General features: G+C 40.4%; 1 protein-coding gene across 3 annotated transcripts in view; it reads left to right on the top strand.

Moving 5' to 3' along the window:
• The first annotated feature begins 4,660 nt into the window (after nt 1-4,660).
• The window catches only part of LOC126281896 (ankyrin repeat and death domain-containing protein 1A-like), a 713,288-nt gene continuing 699,455 nt past the window's right edge, over nt 4,661-18,493 (top strand). The window contains exon 1 of one of the 3 annotated variants that reach the window (XM_049981216.1): nt 4,661-4,896. The gene's annotated coding sequence lies outside the window, so the exon portion shown is untranslated. The remainder of the gene's footprint in view (nt 4,897-18,493) is intronic. The other 2 variants (XM_049981218.1, XM_049981214.1) reach the window with 2 other exon arrangements.

Raw genomic sequence — 18,493 nt, 5'->3', positions numbered from 1 at the left:
TAATATTTTTAGACTGTAGCACCTATACGAAACATTTTCATTCATGAGATGCATGTTATAAACTTCGACGAACTGCAGGAGCTCTCGAAAACGCGTTTTTTTTTTTTTTCAATTTTATTTTTAAGACGGAAATTGTTGACGTTTCATATAGGGAAATGGGCTACTTAATCAAATGGCTCTGAGCACTATGGGACTCAACTGCTGTGGTCATTAGTCCCCTAGAACTTAGAACTACTTAAACCTAACTAACCTAAGAACATCACACACATCCATGCCCGAGGCAGGATTCGAACCTGCGACCGTAGCAGTCGCACGGTTCCGGACTGCGCGCCTAGAACCGCGAGACCACCGCGGCCGGCGGCTACTTAATCATTTGGATCTCTAAGAGTGAGCTATAACCACATTCTGTTTATCTTCTTATTCTTTTAGCACAGGCTATAAATACTGCTCAATACTGTTCAATAATAAGTGCCGAACGTTGGCCGAAGTAAGAGGGGTCCAGCCTGATCGTGTGGCTGGGAATTCCATGTTGACGCTCTGACAAGGACGGTGCTTTGTGTCGATGAAGGAGATGTCTATGCTGGGAGTGCCAAAGATAGCGGACTTTAAGAAACCATAATAGCAGACCTTTCACAGTTTGTATAGAAATTAATGGTAGCTAGATGAATAATCATACCTCGGAAAGAAACTTGTAGATTACCATTATTTGCACGACGATTCTGATGGAGGAAACAGATTTTCAATATATTTATTACTTTAAAGTTTGGTATCTGATGATAAATTATACAAAAAACCGAATTTCCAATCTCTAAACGGCTCATCCGATTTCGACGATCTACATGTCTTTAGAAACCTATTAGTGTAAACCTAAATTGCTATGAATTACACTCATATAACTTAAATAGTACATGTGTTATTGGAGGTCAAAGTGGCCGATTACTATCGATGGCGTCAGGCCATTAGTACTCCACAGTTACACAAAGAAACGGTAGCAGCATGCTTATAAATATATTTATTCATCTATGTCTTTGTTTCTATCCGATATATACTATTTATGAAGAAATTGGTTAAATCTTTACTGGGTTTTAGAAAACACAGGGACATTACGCTACTGGCCTAACTTTTTTGCTATTCCTTTGATATATGTTTATTTAATTTTTTATGTATCTAATAATGTGTGTTACAGCATGTTTATAGTCCAGCGGTAGGAATATTTATTTAATTTCAAGTTCTTTAAATTTAAATCCAGTGTTTCACATGTTTTTCAATACGTTTGTGGTTGTACGCTGGCTTGGAGACATGGAGGGAGCGCTCGAGGCAATCACAGCTCTCGTTACTAAGAGAGACGTATGGAGTTCTGGCAGGAGCATCGTTTCTGGAGAGGACACGTGGAGTTCTGAACAATACGGCGTGAGGGACAGTTGCACAGCACACGAGAGGACACTGGAGGAAGGTGCAGGACACGGGAGGTGCTGGACGTGACACTGTGACGGACGGACGGTCGGCGGAAAGGCTTGAAAAGTGGAGCAGTTTGCGCGTGGTCAAGGAGGACAGAAATATCTCTGTGTGCTGACCTGTGCTTTTGTGCGGTTTCCGTAGCTACTGCAGTGAAGGCGTAGTGTGTGTTCAGAAGTGAATAACTCGCGAGCCAAGTTGTTGTTCATAACTAATTATGTGAAGTAGGAATCTATTGTTTCCCTGTTATTCAACTTATATTTTATTTGATTGCTGGACCATCTACACCAATAAGGGTTGTAAGTAGGCTATTTAGGTTTTTATATTAGTAACGTCACGTAGCGCTCTGTATGAAAATCACTGACTGTGCTGTGTGTAGTCTGTAGCTGGTTTGCATTGTTGGAATTTGCTATTGTGGTGTTGGGCAGTTGGCTGTTAACAGCGCGTAGCGTTGCGCAGTTGGAGGTGGGTCGACAGCAGTGGTGGATGTGGGGAGAGAGATCGCGGAGTTTTGAGAGCTGATGATATGGACGTGTGTCCGTGTGTCCATCAGAGACAGTAAATTTGTAAGACTAGAAGTCATGAACTTATATACATGTATATAATGACTTTTGAACACTGTTAAGGTAAATACATTGTTTGTTCTTTATCAAAATCTTTCATTTGCTAACTATGCCTATCAGTAGTTAGAGTCTTTTATTTAGCTGGCAGTATTGGCGCTCGATGTATTGCAGTAGTTTGAGTAACGAAGATTTTTGTGAGGTAAGTCATTCATGAAAGGTATAGGTTACTGTTAGTCAGGGCCATTCTTTTGTAGGGATTTTTGAAACTCAGATTGTGTTGTTCTAAAAATATTGGCTGTCAGTTTAGTGTTGATCAGAATGGGTAAAGAGCGAAATGTCTGATTACGTTCAGTTCTGCTCAGCTGTTTTGAAAATCAAATAATGTAAGAGGTTTATCAGCACAGTAATTCATTAATTTTTCTAAGGGGACGTTTCAGTGTTTTGCAGAAATATACCGCATTCTCAAAAGTACTTCTACTATCGTACTCGTCATTTAATGTCGTTAAGATAGTACCTGCAGATTTTATTTAATTGCAATCTTTCATTTATAAATTTATATGTTACATTCATAATTCCCAATTGCCGAGTGATAGAAACCTTCGACCATTCGATTCTTGTGGGGATTCTTATCGTATACTGTATACTCACTAGTATTTGGCATATAATGCAGCAACGACATATCCCAGCCCTTAGACAACGAAACCAGCCAAAACTTTTAATATTGCAATACTGAGTCAAAGGGTACGAAGTTGAGGGCCACCCACACCACTTAAATTCATGAAAGCTTGCAGCTTAGAAAATGTCTGGTGCTATTTAGAATGTTAGGTGAAACGTAGCAATCATCACTGCCACAAATGATAACTTTTGTGGCTCTCACAATTTTAAATACGGCTGACACCAGCTACCGTAAAGAAATATTCAATAAATAAAGTATACAGCCTACCAGATGCAGAACTTTAATATAAAATTTGGGCCGGCCGCTGTGGCCGAGCGGTAATAGGTGCTTCAGTCCGGAACCGCGCTGCTGCTACGGTCGCAGGTTCGAATCCTGCCTCAGGCATCGATGTGTGTGATGTCCTTAGATTAGTTAGATTTAATTATTTCTAAGTCTAGGGGACTGGTGATCTCAGATTTTAAGTCCCATAGTGCGTAGAGCCATTTCAACCACCTAAAATTTTACGTAGTTTCGATACCTCTAAGATATCTTCTTCAGAAGGAAGTCACATAAATTATATGAGTTTTACAATTTTGACGTCATGCAATTTTCGTGACCCCCTTCAGAAGGAGACACACTTAGTGGTATCGAAACCTTGTCAAGATTTTCACATTAAACTTACGCAGCCTCTTGGCTGTATACCTCTTACATCGAAAATTTTCGGGATCATTCTTCACTGGCTTCAGCTGGATATAGCATAGGTTAAGAGATTTGTGGACTCTCTTCCTCACCAATGTGCGACGGTTATGAAGGCTGCAGGAGGTGTTATACAATAATAGCGTCATTTCTCCTGTATGTAATTAATTTTTGTCCGATGTACTTAATACTCAGTAGGGGAACGTAGTTTTCAACAGAAAAGGAGTCGGATTATGCACAGCGGACATAATAAAAATTGCCTGAAAATTATTTCATCTACTTTAAGATACCAAACCCCCTTACACCATCCTCGTCCCTACCAGACGATGTTAAGTGTGGTTATCTATCTTAAGGGACATGAAATATTTTATGAGCAAGTTCTATTTTGCCCACCCAGTGTGGTAATTAAGTTGAAATGGAAAGACTATCTCATGATGAGAACAGATGAAGAACGCATGAAAGAAGTAACTGAAAACTGACTTAAAAAAGGGAGATAGGGTGACGCTGGTCCTAAGGCTGTTAGCTTAATCATCGACTTCTCGTAAATTGTAGTCCTAAGGATTATTTATATCTGGCTGATGTTGTTTTCACAAACTTATATTTCAAATTTTGCTGTCTTCTAGTGATGAACTTTGTGGCATTTAATCATCATCCGTCTATGATAAATCTGCTCACGTTAACAGTGAAATTGCGATATTTTGCCTCAAGGTTTCGACGAGATTCCCACTCATGATCTTCAGGCGAAGCGTACAGTTAATCTCCAGATCCATCCTTTCTATCTGGTCGACCGCAGACTTCTCTGCGGGAGCCCAGTGAGTGGGTCAGTCGCGTAGCCCCGGAAGATGTCCGAACCGTTTGGCTCTCGCCTGTGGTGTGTGTGCTCCAGCAGCTATAAAAGGAAGGAACATTTCGCCTGAAGATGACGAATAAAAAACCTCGTCCAGACATAGTGAAAACATGACGTCACGAATCGGCTGAAACCCGAGAAGATTTCAACAGTGAAATTCGCCCAGGAAGCATACATTCGCGTATCATTGTAATGATTGAGAATTAACCTAATATAAGGCACTAATACAAATGAAGCAGAAAGGCCGACCCAAGCGGCCGCGCGTAAGCCTTCCAGCATCTGACAAGACTGTCCCACATTCAGGCGATCCACGCGCCGGTAGGTTCCCGCGATAAAAGACGGCGCCAGCTAAAACAAAAGCGGAGAGCGAAAGAAACGGGCCGTGGTGCGCGAGGCGCTCGACGCCTCTCGGGCAGAGCCCTCCCTAGGCAGCCCGCCCTCGTCAAATGAAGCCTATCGACCTGGAGGCGGCGTGCGCAGGCGCGCGCTCCGTGCTGTGCCGTGGCCGTGGCGGCAGCCTCGCCGCGCCTCACGTGCTCGCAGTCGGCCGTGCGTCGCGACTCGCAGTCCGCGGCTCTCGACAGCGCCTGCCACAGGCAACCCGCCACGCACCACTCGCCACCTGCCGCCGTCGAATAGGCCGCCCCCAGCACTCGCAGACCACTCACGCAAACCGGCAGGTACGTCGCACACACACGTCATTGTCTTCCCGTCCATTCACCCGAGTACTTCGTCTTCTGCAAATCAATGTGCGGTGCGTGGTAGAGAATAGTTCCTACGTTGTTTTTTTTTTTCGTGTCAAATGCCAAAGCAAGAAAATTTACCAAAACACACTATTCCATTATCGACGAAACTTACGTAGCAGACCCTTTTTCTTTGGTTTGTGCACGATGTGTATTAGTAATATGCATCAAAGGTTCGCTGGAGAATTGTCCATAATCTAAGATACTTTTTCTGAATCTACTTGGCAGTTTTAGTTTTGACAACGAAAGGTGGGGTTTAAATGGCAAAGTGCATTAAATATGGCACGAACGTAAACATTAGGCTACGGCACAGCTCAATCTGTTTCCACAACCATTATGTAGCATTCAGCATCGTCTGAATTCACCAAATCAGCAACAAATTATCATATTCCAGACTAACCTAGTCCTCGGGCTACGCTTCGCATCAATCTGTCAACACAACCAAGATTTCAGTGGTGGTCCAATATTACACTGTAACCCCATTATCACCGTTGGCCCAGTTATGCACACAGTCATGTACTTTCCTTGCATCAGCTGATTTCAGCGATGTTCCAAAGCACCTGTTTTTCTGATATACTTAAATGGTATAAACTCACTTTTTTAGCGAATACATCGTGCGCCACATTCACACTTAGTAACTGGCGTAGTAAACTCGAACGACAATAAGATTTGACTCTCCTTAACCTACTGAATAACACTACTGTCACACTGTCATACGTAGCTAAACGTAAAACTTACGATATATTGCTCAGGTATGTTTTGTGTATTTAATAACGTTTGCAATATAGTAGTAGAGTTACCGTATTGGTGCAAGAATGCGAACGTTGTTCTCGTTCTTGTTTACTACAAGAGCAATTGCAGATGAACACGACAGGCATAACAGTGTGTACACCACCACAGGGCCAACATTGTAAAATACGGGGATTTTGTAATACACAATGCAAATCACAGGAGGAGTGACATAGAAGTGGTATATCGCTGCCGACAGTTGACAGTGTAAAAACAAATGACTCTGATCATAACGCAGCTAATGTGAAAGACGGAAATGTCTTTTTCTACCTATACGTTTTGCCATTATCAACCACAACTCCTGTTGTGTGTCTTCTTTGTATCTTTGTAAAACTGTTTCGGTATTACTCAGGAAAAAAACTGAAGACGTAGTCAATATCCAGGGAAAAACTGAAGATCTAGTCAATGCGACCTCGCTGTCGTGTTTACAAATTAGCAAAGATATAGAGGAATTACCATCAGCATACTCACTAGTGGACCACAATATTATTGCACCTGGCGGTGAAGGCACGTCGGTTGGGTTTAGGTGAGTTTTGTCGTGATGTTTCATGAGAACACGATGAACCACACTACATGAACAGTTCTCATCAAAACATCTACAACGCGATGCGTTTTCCTCTGTCAGCACTGTACTTGTTTACTTTGACGTCACAGAATCTTTCCGATAACACACACGGGAGGCCAAATACAGTAATGTCGTGGTCTGCTGCTACTCTTAATAGTTGCACAGCTGTCACACGATACACGTCTATACGTCTGTGCCCTGCTTACCAGCACAAATAAACGTTGACTGGCACTCTCTTTTGACAATAGTCCTTAAGTGCAACCACTTCGACAATATTTATGAACAGCATTGTTGTTCTTGCTGTTGTGGTCTTCAGCTCAACAACCCAAGCCTACTCCGTGCAAGCCTCTTCATCTTTTCCTACTTACTGCAACCTACCTCCATTTGAACCTATGGATGATGTTCGAGCTCTGGTCTCCCTCTACAGTTTTTATCCTCCAATTTTCCCTCTATCACCGCACTGACAGCTCCTAGTAGCCTCGGGATGTGCCTTAATCCCAGATCACTATCCCACGAAAAATTTAGGACTGGATCAGAGCGTCAAATAGAACATTTTCTACTTAATTTGGTATGTAATATGCCATTGGATCTCAAATAATTGTAATTATTTAATGTGTAATCTAGAGATTACGACTTCCTTTGAATAAATCTCGAGTAGTGCCATTACTGTGGTTTTGTCGGAATGAAACATTTTCACTCCTTTAGTGTTTTATGGTTAATCACCAAGTGTCATGCAGCTCTTCTCCAGGAATTCGACTAACTACCTGTTCCTTACTTATTATACCTCCCCTTCTAATCTTTAGCATTCTTATGTAGAATCACATTTTAAATCTTAGAATTTCCTTATGTACGAGCATTTTGTTGGTTACATTTCAAATCCATATCAGGCTAGATTTCACCAAAATACCTTCAGAAATGACTTCCTAACACATAAATTTATGTTCAATATTAACAAATTCCAGTTTTTTCCGAAACGTTTCTCATTCTGTTCACAGTGTGCATTTCATAAACTTCTTTTGCTGTCCAAATAGAAAAACTGATCTACGGCTCTTGGCGTCTCACTTTCTAATCTAATCCCTTCAACATCGCCCGATTTAACTCGTATTAAACATATCATTTCACGTTCCGTCTGAAGGAAACAGTGGCCACTTTCATTTTTCCTTCTTTTTCCGTACTACTCCAATGTAGTATACCTTTCCTAAAACTATGACGTATCGTTCGCAGATGAGGACCCATTTACTCTGATATCTTCTAGAATCAAATCCCATGGACCAAACAATTTTCCTCAGATTTTCCTTGCAAGCCTTATATAATTTGACTGTGCAAGAGAAGCTGTGAAATCTTCACAAAATTTTCATTTCCTTCTGCTGTTCATAAAATCGCAGAAATTGTTGCACAACAGCACATGTATTGATATCGTCTTTCGGATATTTACAGTGTGATTGTTCGTTCAGCATTGTGTTCCTATTTCTGTAACTTGCAACCCATAGACTTATTCAAGTGTAACATTTTGTTTGCACATTCCGTCACTTTCTCCATCGCAACCACTGTCATTCCTTTCTCTTTCTTATAGTCAACAAATCGAATAACGTTAACTGTAAGCCATCGTGACTGCCAGTGACGCCATTTTCCGTGATCGTTTTCCACTCTCCCATTGCGATGTAACAATGCGCAATACTTTGAACTCGATTATCGTTTAACGTAATTATGTGACCAAGTTACCTTCTTCTACGGTCGTATCCACGGTCCGCTTTATCGGGTAATACATAATAATATACGAAGGTTTTGTTGACACTTACCATTTTCCACCATATCACCACAAAGAGAAAAAAAAAACAACTCCACTTGCACAAGTGGGTTAATATCACTACCTACTGGTTTCTATTAATTTGTAATAAATTGAGATATTCTCTATGGGATATTTTCCCAAACCAAAATTCGCATGCGATACATACGGAAGACGACTACGGTTTGAAGGCTGTACAAGGATATTTTCTGAGAATTTTGACGTAATGTGAACCGTGATCTCCCGTAGGTCGTTACGGGGTAGCATTTCGTTTGATTTGGTAACCTCATTTATATCTGTATGTGTAACTGTACTGAAAATCTCAGCGCAGCACTGCAAATGTATGTTGTAGCCCTGTATGTCTTGTTTGGAAACAAAATTGTACAATCACTCATGGTACTTACTGTCGACAACAACAATGCGCTCTTCCCTATACCCTTTAACTTTCTATTCAGTATCGCTCACTTCTGCCTCTTTTTTGGATGTGTTAACGGTGATACACGGCGGTATGGACAGGTTTACTAACGAAGAGTCGGTCAATATGCGCCTCGTGTACGGACTCAGTAAATGTTAAGCTCCTCCCGCAGCGACGGCAACCATATCACAATACTTTCGCCTCTGGGGATAGCTTCATTACTCTTTGTTTTGTGTTGTACGTTTTGGCGATTGCATGTTACAAAATTCCCCTTTGCGTATGTATTTTCACAAAAACAATGATAATTGGGATAATAAACTGAATAAACCATAATTACACATTAATTTATGACAAGCCACATGTAACGAGAACACGGATCCCTTCTACAAAAATACGCAGAAAATATCTCTGAAAACTCTGAAATTTTTTCAGTGGGGTTTGTGTTCAGGTTCTTCATTTATGTTCAGTAAACGTTATGATGAACAGAGAAACTGCTGTTTGAATTAAAAATATTATGACTACTTTTTCCAATCACGCAGAAAATTATCAACTCCCCGTAAACTTTGACTGTTATCATGTACCGATGGTGCACACTGTGCTCTAAATTGGTACAACGTTTTTATTGAACTATCAGCTTTATTAAACTATCAGCTTCTCATGGTGATCATGATGTCCCTTAACTATTTACAAGCTGTGGCGCACCGCCTACACAAAATCGGTATATGTGTATGTTATGCTATAACGTACTGACACATGCCGCACATCAACCTGTACTTTCTTACGACATCTCTCAGTGAACGAGTAAAACTAGTTAAGATATGAAACCACTATTATCTTCATAATTAAAACTCTTTCTCTATTATTCTCACCTTTTATCAGATTTTTCATTGAATAGAGTCTCTTGGAATCTCAACGCCAACTTTTACTTGCATGCATACAATGCTCTGGCGTTTTTCGTTATGTTTTTCTAGCTTGTGAAAATTATTTGAACTCACAAACTCTGGGAGGTATCACGGGATATAAAAAAATAATGTTTTTTCCCAGCGTCATATTCTCGTGTAAGCGTTTTTAAACCGGTGGAGGAAGTTTTCTCTGGAAAAAAATTAATTACCTTGCATAGGACATTGGATACATTTTTTTCTAAGACGTTCTTCTGTGAGGCACCTTTCTAAGAGGATATCAGATCTTACTTACAACAGGCAAAAAGTAACAACACAATTCTTATCTGTTAATTACCAAGAGACAACAACATTAAAAACTACACAATTACTTCAATTTCAGCACAGATTGAATAATTCGTCCACTGACTTGTGCACAAACGTTACACTGGCGGGTCATATTCTATCTATCACTGTCAAAGTTCTCAGCAGTGTCCTTAATTTCTCCTGATGCTGCTAATATCCGGGAAACCAGATCCTCTTCTGACTCTACATGGATTTTGTAAAGAAGGCTGAGCATCTCTCGCCATATAGAGAAGACCTCAGGAGCCCAGAGGGGATAAATCAGGGAATCGAGTAGGCAATGATACAGGACCAGCTCTGCCAATCAAGTTTTATTGAAACTGTCGGATCAAGAATCGACGTATTGGGAAACCTCTGAGATGTGCCGGCGCCTCGTCATTCTAGAGCCTCATGCGCTGCCTTGTAGTGAGCGCCACATCATCCAACAATTGTGCTAAAGCTCTGGCGTTGATACTGTAATAATGCGTGCCATTTAATGGCCTTGGTAGGAGATGTAGACAACAAGAACTTCTCATACAGTCTCATGTAGAATCGCACCTAATGAGCGCGAGTAAATATGACATGTGTATCACACTCACATCAGTCATGTGAGTTATTGATGTTGAAGATCTCATCATGCCCGAACGTTGCTTCTTCTGTCAACAACATAGAGGATGGAATGAAAGGATGCATCTCACACTGTTCAGGGTACCACTACGTAAACTGGGCTCTGATTGGGTAATCTTTAAAGTTCCAGATCGTGCACACGCTGTACGTGAAATAAGTGTAATAATTGTTCATGAAGGACGTTTCTTACGCTCGTCTAATTAATCCCTATGTTACACTCAGTTGGCGTGAGTGCCGACAGAAGGATCTTGCTCCGAATGCTGCAGTCAACTTCCTCAAATAGCAAATGTTCATACTGTGAGCGTTTGTCCCTGACCACGTAATCTACTAAATGGCCCGGTCTCTCGCAAACACTGACAGGTAGCAGTAAACGTGGAATGATGGTACGACGATTGGGATATTGTTGTTGATAAACCTGAGGCGCTGCAGTGTACTCACGCCGTGTTTATCTTTCCATTAGTAAACAAGTACTATGCTGGGTCAAGACGTACAACTAAAAGTGAATGGGAAACAGGTATTACAACTGAAGAGTGAAGCCGGCCGGTGTGGACGAGCGGATATAAGCGTTTCATCCTGTATAATGTCTTTCTCATAAAATAGACTACCCTCAATATTTGTGTTCTCGTTTCTTGTAACAAATAATGCCACTGTTGTTAAGTGATATTTATACGTAAACATGATCTTTATTCATTAAGTGTGGAAATAAAATAGCCGTTGACAAATGTAATTAATTATATTTCTTCTCAATTTGGGCTGAAGTTTACTAAATGGTCCCCAGCGAAGTGAACGTTAAGCAACAAAATTTTTCAATTTGTTATATTTATTTGAACTGCACTTTGCACATATTAGTAACATGTAACATTTCTATCCCCTACTTTTCCAGTTCTATTGTCTAGTTTTATGTAGTGCGATCTAGAAATAATTTTCTTGGCGAAACATATTCTCACTCCTTTGTTCTACGACTACTTCCGTTTTATTATTTTATGTATGAATATGTTTCATAAAGTGCATATTCCTACAGATCTTGAATACTTGAGCTCTCAAAATTTGTCTCATCGCAAAAATCTACTTACTTGCCATTCATGTCACAAATACGAATACTGTTCATCACTGGATAACTAAGCGTCATTTACGATGTTAACCTGGATCTTTAACAGTCGCAAGGAGTCCGATTTTACCATGTCTATCTCTTATACTTCACGGTACGCTGCTAATTTTTTACAGTACCTTTATCATCTCAATTTAAACAAGTAATGAACTTTAGCAAGTATTGGCATTTATACTGTACACTACACTTGCTGCAACGCTTAATATTTTTTCTGCCGTTTTTCGTTTTTTTTCCGCATTTCATCATAACTTTCTTGCTATACCTGTATTTTGAACCAGGAAGTTTGTCTTTACACTACACACTCTAGCACTAGTTTTTATAATTAAAAAATTGAGTCTTTTTTGCTCTCTACTGTACTGATCCTTTAAGTAGCTGTATAGTCTCTCGTATTATAAACACGAGATAAATCATTAATGCATCTCGTCTTATGTTACAACAGGTATGAAGAATTACTTTGTATATGTTGTTTATTGTTAGTGATAGAGTATGAGCATCAAATAAAAGAGAAGTATCCACCTTTTATCAAATTTCTCTGCTGTTGTATGTAAGATAAATGTTACATTGTCTACGCGCATCAAGTTGTAAATGAAGAGCACGAAATATTGTATTTTAGAAGTAGCTGGCTTGCTTAATTATTTTGGGACCGCTAATTTTGAATATTTTATGTGTGCCAGTTTAGTTAACACTGTCGCATCAGACTTCGTGATTAAAAAAGAAAAGAACAAACGGGTTCTGTATAATTACTGCAGCTGTTACTCATTTCAGTGAAAGAGCCATTATGGCAGCTAAACAGATTAAGTCCAGGCCAGCTAATTCTTCTTATCAAAAAAATTCACCGACACTTCTAAAGTATGAGCTGTTAAAATACCCAACACTAAGAAGTAAATAACCACAATACAATATGCCTAATTGATCGTTTTCATAATTATTCTCCAAAACAATAATTTACATAATTACACACATCTATACAGCCGCACAGATGAAGGATAAGAGGTGAGCAAATAACGCATGCAGTGACAAGAGAATGTAGTAAGACAAAAAAAAGATATTTCCAGAGTTATCAACATTCTGAACTTACATATTTGCAAGCCTCCTTTTATCATAAAATAAAATAGTAATTTTCTTCCTAAAATTAAGTCACAAAAGAAAATTGTGTCTCTAGATGCACCAGTTGCAGTTCATCAGAATCTTCAAATAAATAATGATTTTAAACAACTGTTGGCTTTAACTTAGGTTGTACAAATACCTTAACAGTAACGATTATTATGTATTCTGCCGCTTTCCCAGTGTCTTTCTTACTTTTCTTGAAATATTCTCGGAAATCGTTTAATGTAGGTTAGGCGTTGACTCGTGTACTCCTATTTTTAACCTCAGATTTTCGTACGAAACTCCATGCATTTCCGTACAAAATCTCAGACAGGCCCTATCAGTAATTGTACTGTCTCGCTATGAAAAAACACTGTTCGCAGCTTTGTATTTCTTCTCGTGTGAGCAAGAACTGACATGTGCCCTATCTGAATCGGTATTTAACCTCTACCCAAGTAGTTAGCGTCATTTATATTACTGGACAAACGTATCTCTTACTTATTCGGCGCTGGTGTCATATCGCAGTTATTGACACAAATTTTATTATTTTGTACATGTTTCGTCTTTAATCGTTGAATGAGTATTCAGTAGATTCACTTAATAGGTAGCCCACAATAACATGTCACATCTAAGCCTATCGACAACTTTATTTACATACATTTCGCTGCGTACGAAGTCGTGGCTGTTACCAGTTTTGATAGTTGTTTCAGTCAACCTCAACCATAATGTTAACTAATACTGTCCACTTTAAGAACCGTTTGAATTTCAGAAGATCATGCTCCAATCATCGGGTAAACTCACACAAGTATCCGCGTACATTACAAGAGTTCACGTAAAACCACTCCATTAGTTCTATAAAATCTCAGTAACCAACAATAACTAAGGCGAACACAATCTAATATTTTGTAGAATATTCACACAGTTTAATGTTACGAAATTGGTGTTAGCGCTTTGCGTGAGACTGGTGTACGATTTTCCGAAATTCCTTGCTCTTTTTGTTGCATGAATATATACATATAGCGATCTAAAGCACTAAAAAATAAATAAACTATTGTTTAAATAGCATAAGCGTAAATTGTGGATGAAGGTACTTGCAACCACATTCAGGGTCTCGATGATTACAGCTCTTGAATCGGAAGCTTATTTTTTTTCTCCCACTTTTTCATTTAGATGGACTAGAAGGTGTTAGGGTTATCTCATATTTTTAGATAGTATTGTCTTCAATATAGTATTTTATTTTATTGTTAGAGTCGTAAGACTATTCTAGATGCTACATAGGCTATTCAACTCTATCCTTTTGTTACGGAAAACAACTGCAGGTGGTGCTTATTGCGGTGCCTTTTTTAATCGTAATGTTCCGTTCTCCTTGTTGGTCAAGGCAAGCTGGCAGTGTTTTTCAGGAGAAGATAGACCTGACATTGTGCCTTAAATGAGTTCTGTATGACATTTCAGTTGGTAGGCTTCTTTACCTGCACGAGAAATAAATCGCTCATTGTTTGCCTTTAGTACGCTTGAGAGACATTAAATTGTCTTTCATATGTGTGCTTACGTCAGTATTCTGTGCTGTGAAAACTGTCTGTAACTGCTTTCAGACAGTCTTTTTTTTTGTTGCTAATAATTTTTCAGCCTGAATTATTGCTTCACTCTGAATCAAAAACGGTAAAGAGGAATACTGCTTTGGTAAGATGTTGCACAAATGTGATTTTCTCGCTTTGTTTAATGCGATGTTATCGACATGTTATTATAAGTTAATGTACGTATTCAATATATTGAATTGCGGGATTTTTTTTTAATAAACCTAAGTGTGAATCAAAAGCAGTCAAGTTTTCGGAAGGTTATGTTTTCAGGTGGTGATACTTAAATAGCTCTGTCTGATTGTTCAGTTAACAATAGCCGTTTTATTTCTACGCAAAGTTAATTGCTAATACCAGCATATCATGTTGTGTAACTATTACAATCGATGCTCATCAGGTTGATGGTTTCTGGCGTCAGCTATACCGCAGCCACCCCCTATGTGTGTTTGGCGACTCCTCTGTTAATGTTTATCTATAAAAAGTGCATCATCATCAGATGAGGAGTTAATGTGTATTTCGTAGTTTATGTGTACCCTGCCCAGTATATTGAGCAAGCTGTTTTCCGCACAGGGTTTAGTACAGTTGATCCTCGTTCTATTCGAAATAATTAGAAGAACATACGAGTACCAACTATCTCTTCACCTTGCCTTCGAAGATTTTGGAAAAGACATTCTATACGATCAGCCACCGATATGTGTTTGAGGCTTACATAAAGCAAGTAAAAGGACAGGCCTACACTGAAGTCTTATAAAACATATGCGAAGTCTCCAGAGCGTTTGGGAGTGTAGCTGAAGAAACCAATGAATTTAACCTCGATTAGGGTATGAAACAAGGTGGCTCTATACCTCTGAAACTATTTCCAACAGTCCTCGACAAAGGAATGACTAAATTGGATTGGAAAACAAAGTGAATCCAAATTCTAGGAAAGAGATGAAGTGGGGATGCAACGGAAAAAGTAAACATTAATTTAAAAAATCATAAAAGTCATATTTATTAATGTACAAATGTAAAATTTTGCATGTGTGAAATAAAAGAGCTGTGTTTTAATGAAAAATATAATAAAATAATCAGGGTTAGTATTTTACCAGAAATACGTCCTGAGAAAGTTATACGATCACTGAACTACAGGAACACAAATTGTATCTTTAACGGAGTTTTTAATTGTGCACATCCAAAAATTAATTTTTTTCTACATACAATCAACTTAAAGTCAGAATATAATTTCAAGATTTCGTATTTTTTAGTTCCAGGGAGACAGCAACACGTAGCGAACAGTTACTGAAAATTTTGTAGTATTAGCGAATATAATTTTTGATGAAAGGCTTCTAATAACGTAAAAACTATAAAACAGAGAAAATGAGGTTCAAAGATTTTCTTCTCATATTTCTGCATGTAATAAGTAGCTCAATTTTAAATTCCTCCATACTGATACTCCTCATCCTCCTTGTTTCTCTCATCCCCTCTTCGAATCTGTCTGGCCTGTATTTGCAGGTAAGACACTAATCTGTTAGGTTTCTTGACCCTGCTCTCGTAGATGGTGTAAAATGCTTTTGTTGTAAACACACCAGGATCTCTACCGCTGTGCGGGGTAACCGCGCGGTCTCGGGTGCGTTGTCACCGTCCGCGCTGTTCCCCCCGTCGGAGGTTCGAATCCTCCCTCGGGCATGGGTGTGTTTGTTCTCCTTAGCGTTTGTTAGTTTAGGTTAGATTAAGTAGTGTGTAAGCTTAGGGACCGATGACCTCAGCAGTTTGATCCCATAAGATATTACCACAAATTTCCAATTTCCTTTCTATACCAACTCTTTTAAACACATCAATTTGCCATTATTTCCGTTATTGTAACATAAAACTGCATCATAGACACCTATTTTGAGTACTTCAGTTCCACAGAATATCGTTTTTGAGCATATAATCCAAATTATTGAGACTCTCATTTGCATTTTGTGTTTTTGCGTGAAGTCACGTCCTCAATAAATCAGGGTTTGTGAGAAACCTGAATGTGGGCTTAACTGCATTCATAAAAGATTCTGGTAATGAGTATTTTGTGAATACGTCCCATTTCTGTTGTTCAACTTACACCAATCGTCTTTCTGACACAGACTGTGCACTGGTGTTTGGTCAGAGGATAGTTTGTGGAAAGAAATTGCCCACACAGCACGCCTCATTGCCTCTACATTATGTGTGGTTTTCCTGAGAGTTCTCCCATAAAGTAACTGAAGAGAATCAATTACTTTCATAGTATGCCTGCCTTTTCCATCTTCCACCTACTGACATGTGTTATTATTGTCACACCGTATATAAATCATACGGAAGAAAGTTTTCAGACAAAAATATACATGTCAACCAGAGATATAGATGTCGGCCAAATATATCTAAAGAAAATAGCCATCACACTGAGAAAAATTCCGCTGACGCAAGCAGTTTCCCAATGTAGGAAAAGGTGGGAGTGGCCGCCAGTGCAGAGTTAATCAGTTTAACAGTTTAAATGCATTTCTAAGGCGGCTGTCACGATAAAATTCACGCACAACATACACTCCTGGAAATGGAAAAAAGAACACATTGACACCAGTGTGTCAGACCCACCATACTTGCTCTGGACACTGCGAGAAGGCTGTACAAGCAATGATCACACGCACGGCACAGCGGACACACCAGGAACCGCGGTGTTGGCCGTCGAATGGCGCTAGCTGCGCAGCATTTGTGCACCGCCGCCGTCAGTGTCAGCCAGTTTGCCGTGGCATACGGAGCTCCATCGCAGTCTTTAACACTGGTAGTATGCCGCGACAGCGTGGACGTGAACAGTATGTGCAGTTGACGGACTTTGAGCGAGTGCGTATAGTGGGCATGCGGGAGGCCGGGTGGACGTACCGCGGAATTGCTCAACACGTGGGGCGTGAGGTCTCCACAGTACATCGATGTTGTCGCCAGTGGTCGGCGGAAGGTGCACGTGCCCGTCGACCTGGGACCGGACCTCAGCGACGCACGGATGCACGCCAAGACTGTAGGATCCTATGCAGTGCCGTAGGGGACCGCACCGCCACTTCCCAGCAAATTAGGGACACTGTTGCTCCTGGGGTATTGGCGAGGACCATTCGCAACCGTCTCCATGAAGCTGGGCTACGGTTCCGCACACCGTTAGGCCGTCTTCCGCTCACGCCCCAACATCGTGCAGCCCGCCTCCAGTGGTGTCGCGACAGGCGTGAATGGAGGGCCGAATGGAGACGTGTCGTCTTCAGCGATGACAGTCGCTTCTGCCTTGGTGCCAATGACGGTCGTATGCGTGTTTGGCGCCGTGCAGGTGAGCGCCACAATCAGGACTGCATACGACCGAGGCACACAGAGCCAACACCCGGCATCATGGTGTGGGGAGCGATCTCCTACACTGGCCGTACACCTCTGGTGATCGTCGAGGGGACACTGAATAGTGCACGGTACATCCAAACCGTCATCGAACCCATTGTTCTACCATTCCTAGACCGGCAAGGGAACTTGCTGTTCCAACAGGACAATGCACGTCCGCATGTATCCCGTGCCACCCAACGTGCTCTAGAAGGTGTAAGTCAACTACCCTGGCCAGCAAGATCTCCGGATCTGTCCCCCATTGAGCATGTTTGGGTCTGGATGTAGCGTCGTCTCACGCGGTCTGCACGTCCAGCACAAACGCTGGTCCAACTGAGGCGCCAGGTGGAAATGTCATGGCAAGCCGTTCCACAGGACTACAACCAGCATCTCTACGATCGTCTCCATGGGAGAATAGCAGCCTGCATTGCTGCGAAAGGTGGATATACACTGTACTAGTGCCGACATTGTGCATGCTCTGTTGCCTGTGTCTATGTGCCTGTGGTTCTGTCAGTGTGATCATGTGATGTATCTGACCCCAGGAATGTGTCAATAAAGTTTCCCCTTCCTGGGACAATGAATTCACGGTGTTCTTATTTCAATTTCCAGGAGTGTAGATTGAAATGCGTAGATTACCGTAGATCAAGAAAATAATATTTTTGAAAATCGACCTTTTTGGACCAAAATCCATAACATTCCCCCTTAATAGAAGAACTTCAAATACCGGTTAGTGATCTTGCGTTAATCTTTTCTGAAGCTGGTATAAAAATGAAATGTGTCAAAACCAATCCCATGGTGAGAAATATACCTGTTGGAAGTACGCTACTGCAAACGGTCACAGAATAGTCTGTATCTATCTGGGTCAACTGCTAAATATGAAAGGAGATATATAACCAAAAATATTTCGACGTAATAAATTATCCTGGCAGCCGTATGGAAGCTACTCCTCAGCTTTGAAGTCTATGACGTCAGATAAGCTATAGAAAATTGTTTTTGACCACTCTATGCTGCCAGTAATGACTTAT

This window comes from Schistocerca gregaria, chromosome 7 (assembly GCF_023897955.1).
Source record: "Schistocerca gregaria isolate iqSchGreg1 chromosome 7, iqSchGreg1.2, whole genome shotgun sequence".
In the NCBI taxonomy this organism is placed as follows: Eukaryota; Metazoa; Arthropoda; class Insecta; order Orthoptera; family Acrididae; genus Schistocerca; species Schistocerca gregaria.
This window is presented reverse-complemented; position numbering and strand designations above follow the sequence as displayed.